Here is a 5563-nt window from a genome sequence, read left to right as displayed (position 1 = left end):
TAGTGTCACGTTAACTCGACACGCCATTAAAACGCTGCGTCCGCTTTTTGCTCGCTAGGAACCTGAAACCTAGCGAGCAGCGATGGGGCCGGCGACAAAAAAAGAAACGAAAACGCTCCGCTCGGTTGCAACTATTGCCATTGCCAGCCGGTTCGCTGGAATTCGTCCGACAGTGTGCGTGTGTGTGTGAGTGTGTGTGACTTTGGAAAGTATTTTAATTAAAATTCACTCTCTCGCTGGGGATGCACCGGTGTGGGCGTGTGTATGTGTGTTACGAGCGTGTATGTGTGTTTGTGTATGTATGTGTGTGCGAGAGCACTAGCATCGTTCTGCCCAACCACCAACCGTTGTCCGTTGATGCGGAGCTTACTTCTTGGACGATCTCGTTGGTTCTAGCATTCCGCATCGTTCATTCCTTCTTCTTTGCATTTAATTTATTGCCTTCCACACGCAAAAAACGCGTCACTAGCACTGGCTAGGACTGTTATGCGCGAAGTGCCAGCAAGTGTAAGAGACCGAGAGCGGTCCACGGTGTTCTAAAACACTTTCGCTGTTTATTCGCTCAAAGGAGAGGGCTTCAACGAGAGGAGGGGGGGAGGTGAGGTGTGCACACTCTCACCACAAAGTAATACAGAAGACACACTTGTTTGGTGAAAGTATTCCACCAGGGCGTGCAGGGCTTAATCAGACGCCAGCGCGGTTGTTGAAGTTAATTTATATGTTTTGCCAGCAGCATGTGAAGGGCTTAAAAGCAGGGCGCGGAGAGCGCGAGGTGTGTAAAAACCTCCCCCCTCTACAACAAGGACATTTATCTGGCCACACTGACGTTCGCGCCACAATGGGTACAGCTGTCACATGGCATTCGGAGAAACGGAAAGCAGATGTCGGAAAGTTTGTTTTTTTTGGCGCGATCCCCACAACGCCATGGACGTCCAATCCAATGCTCGAATGGCATGTACGGTGTGCGCTGTAATATGCACGTCACGGTGGTGCGAGTGGTCGTTGAAGGGCGAACCAGGTCTGATTGACACTCACTGCAAACCAGGAAATGGTTCTCGAGAAGCATGAAATAAATTGCCAAACCCAGCTCGCGCACCGCTCGCGAGCCGCCTCTTGATGGATTCTGGTGAATCGAGTACCAAATTACTTTACACACCCACACGCGCATGGAGCGCAAAATCCCATCCAATCCATTGCCCGTAGCGCGACGAGTGTTCGAATGCTTCGTCTTCATCTCGCTCTACATCTTCATCGTTCCCTCGCCGCACAGATAACGCAGTTTCCATCTCGATGCACTTCGCTCGATCGAAATTACGATCATCGAAGCGCCGATGGCCGTGACGCGCCCTGGAACGATGACAGTTGAGCCAAAAACACATAGCACACACACACACACAGTAAGCGAGCGTGCGAGCAAACCACCATCTGTCAGTGTCAGATTCGTTTCGCCATCGCAGCGCCATCGTAGCAACCTCGCGAAAAGGAGATTAATGCCAGCCAGCCAGCACGATGACGAAGCCATCCGGGCGCCGCCGGTTTTCGTGCTTGGCGAAAATTCCATCAAAATCGCTGAAAACCGTCGTCGTCGTCGGTCTGATGTATGCGGATTTGCATCGTTTGACAATTTACGCGCATCTCCTGCTTCACTCGCCCCTTCGACCGTGCCCGTGGTGCCTGGTGTCAATCATCCCGGTGGGTTGTGTACCTTTCCATGGCCACCGGAGGCGCCATTCTCCTCCGCCCCTCTCATCGACCGGCATGACGCAACGAACCATCGGGATGTCGACGGTGATTCGCTTCAAGCATTCGATACCTCTCCCTTCCTTCCTTCGTTCGTGTTTGTGATGGAGTTTTTGGCTTGCTTTGTTTTCCACGAGCAATCCTCCCAAGGCACACCGAGATAGTGCCAACCAAACACCTCGGAAAAGGCTGATGAATTGCTCTTTTGCCGCTCTGTTTACCTTCGATGGGAATGACATGCTTTTAATGTTGCTCTAAGGGGACCCTTTTACGGGCTTATATTCCGCACTCAAGGCACTCTCTGCGCCAAAGCGAGCCCTTTTCTGGGGGTACCTTTCAGTCAATAGGAGTCTGAGTACTTGAGTCAGTGTTAAACACTTTTAGCACTTTAAACAGGATAATCCCGCGTGATGGCGCACTGTTCCAGATTGGCACCGCTTTTTCGCTTTTCATCCGGAAAATGACGATGAAAAATCGGCCCCAGATCGCAGCTTAAACTTGCTTGCTCGAAGCTCGCCCAAATGGTCATTTTCAATCCAATTGCAACTTCACTCACAGCAGAATCTGCTCCACAGCACAGCTGCACTGCACAGCACAGCATTGTAATCCAGTTAGGGTGCTGCAATCGAAAGGCACCCCCGGGCAGTCAACAGGCACCGTTGGTTCGTTGAAAGGATTGTGACGAATACAAAACCCCCAACCCACTGGAATATTTATGCGTCGTTTCGCATGCGCTAGCATGCTATCGATATTCGTTCCGGGGCCGGGGTTCTCGGAACCGGATGCTTCATGGGGAGGACGCCCGTTGCAGAATCAAGGGAGCCAGCAGCTCCGACAGCAGAACGGAACGATGACCGACAATGGCATGGCACGTTTGTTGTGTTGATTCAAATCGGTACGGTTCGGAATGCTGGCCTGGTGTAGTCTTGGCTTCTCCTTGCTGACTTCTCCTGGACTGGATAAACAACAAACACACGAGCGCACACACACGCGCTCGCACACACACACGCAACCGGAACCGAAACAATATATACATAAATCAATAAACACAGAACCAGAACACCTTATTTGACAAGGGCTCCACCGGGTAAGGGCGAGGGCGAAGACGAGGAAAAGGCAAACTGCACACTTCCGGCCACTAACCGTCCAAAGGCTCATCGTCGTTGTCGTCCGCTCCACAGGCTGCTTCGGCTTCGGTGAGACCCTCGCTGAAAACCGAGATCATTTGTCTAGCCAACGCTCGCTCACTGACGGTTGACGGTTGGAAGAAAATTGGGTTGCTTTGCTGCTCAACGGCCTACTAGCTAGCTGGCTTCCGGACAATCCGGAGGTGAACACCGTCATCATCCACGCGGCGGAATGGCATCTCAATCGAGCAATCCCAAAATCTGTGTTTGAAATCGGATACACCGCGCGCGCGCGTCCACCCGGTCGTTCATGGCACATCGGTCGAATAAATGGTTAAGCTGCAGCTTTTGGGGCCCAGATTTCGGTTGCCCCTAATTTGTTTGGCATCGTGGCCAGGTTTAGCAGAAGGCGCATAGCAAATCGTCTCCCTAAATTGTGGGATTAAATTGATCCCTCTTGCAATCTATCGTGACGGTTCGTTTTTTTTTTCGCAATCCCTTAATTGAACTGAGCTGAATGTTTATTGTTTGGATCCGGCAATCGGGATCGAGAGGGAACAAAAGGAAAAAAAAACAACCACCACCGGAACCACACTAAATAAACAAATGCTGGCACGCACAACGCCCAAGTTGCAATATGTGTGCGTTGGTGATGATGACCGGAAACGGGAACCGAGCCAGCTAGCGAGAGGCCAACGCGTGCGAAATGCACAAAAGGGTAAAACCAAAATCGGTCTCCAGGGCAGCTCCGAGAAATGCTGTTAAGCCCCCCGCACCCGTTGGAGTGATTCCGTTCGCTTGGTGCAACCCTGTTCGGGTTTCCGGTCGGTGTTGTGGGCCACCAGCTCCAAACGCAACCAAACTCGGCCCAAGTCCAACTCGATCCCGAGAGTCGAACCGTTTCCGGGCCCAAACCTTTAATCCTCACCGGGCCAATATTTACAATGCAAGGGATTTTTTTTTTGTTGCTGTTGTTGTTTCGAATCTGACCAGCTGGCTCCGGGGCCCCTTGGAGGCGAGTACCGAAATAGGCCAAAAACCCCCGAAAGGGGTTGCAGCACGCACGGCATCAGCGTCATCGTCAGTTGCCGTGCCGGGGCCCGTCGGGTTCCCCTCCGGCACCGTTGGCAGCAGCTGGTTCAAAAGTAAAGTCCGAAAAATTGTAAAAAAAAAACATCTGCACATGTCCGCCGGGAACGTTGGACGCGTGGCCACAGCATTTCTATCGTTTGTATGTTAGGGAAAGGAAAGGAGGAGCAGGTTTTGGCTTTTCTCCTTCCGCGTTCCCTTCCCTCCCTTGTTGATCGGATCAGTCTGGAGGATTTTAATTTAAAATTTAACCGCCCCAAGCATGCATCGGGCATTTCGGTTGGCCTCTCCCAGGGGGAGGGGGAGCGGTGCGAAATTTTCTCATTTTCATACGATTCAAATGAAATAGTTTGCTTTTTTTTTCGACTATGGTACTCGCGTAACGAGGAGCTGGTAATGGATTGTGTGTTCGACGTTTCACTCATCAAGCTGACCACCAGCAATGGACGCCAGCAGTGCTTCCGAAGTCCGAGTCCGAGAAGTAATAAGCAAAATACTCGCGCGTTCGTTTCTGATGTTCGCGTTCGACGCAACACACGTTCATGCATTAATAAATTGGTGTAAATAATTACAAACACCCATCCTCGCGGGAATCGTGTATGATGCAAAACAACACACACACTCACACATACACACACACGCGAATGTGTTGTTGATGATAACGCATTATTGTCGAAAGAGAAAACATTGAAATGCGAATTAAGGCCTGCATAATTGATATAAATGAGGCCGCTTTTGACTGACCGAAGCGCCCAGACTACTTTCATCCCTTTCGATTGTATCACTTTTCGTATTTTACATCGAAAATGGTAACCATCGCAACGAAAGAAAAGAGACGAGACATAATTGGGTAACGTGTAATCCGATCCACCATTTTATTCCCGGTTCTCCGCCAATATAGAATGAGCCAACTTTGTGCAAAAAGAAAAAAGGGGAAAACTCATTAATCTTCTTCCGGAGCCCGCGCTCCTCCAGGATTCTTAGTGGTGACAAACACACACCAACACACCGGTCCGTATTATATATTAATTAAAGATAAACCCCGCATGCCACGCGCTCTTCCGCACTCACCCTTCAACTCATTTCCTCTTCTCCCGCGGGTGCCAATCATTTTCCGAAAACGGTTGGTCCTGGAAATGCAGAACCTTCCATTCCGAACGATTTAATCCTTCCGAGCGCTCCAGCGTTCTCGGTGGCCTTGGAAATGCAAATCAACTTTGCTGTTTAACTAGCGAGCACCCGCGGCGAAACAGCATCTTAAGTGGTCGTGCGGTGGTCCTTGGGTGATGGTGATGGTGGTGGTCGTGATTATTAATATCACTTGGCTTTTTCTGCGGAGCGGATTCCGAAATGTTCTTAAACATTTCTCCTTCTTCCTTCCTTCCGGGAAAAGAAAGGGGTTTAGCCGGCGCTAGACGTTCTGCCAAAACAACATCTCCTTAGGCGGACGATTATGAAGATTATTCGATGTAATTACTACCCTGCCGCACGCGAAACATCGAATCCAATGAGAAAGAAGGAGAGAGAAAGGACTTTGATCGTTTGCGTGATTATGAGCTGCGCTAGTGGTTTGCGGGATTGTTCCAATTAGTAAAATACAAACACTA

The sequence above is a fragment of the Anopheles darlingi genome, chromosome 3 (genome assembly GCF_943734745.1).
Source record: "Anopheles darlingi chromosome 3, idAnoDarlMG_H_01, whole genome shotgun sequence".
NCBI classification, from domain to species: domain Eukaryota; kingdom Metazoa; phylum Arthropoda; class Insecta; order Diptera; family Culicidae; genus Anopheles; species Anopheles darlingi.
The sequence above is the reverse complement of the archived record's forward strand: the minus strand, read 5'-3'. Positions refer to the sequence as shown.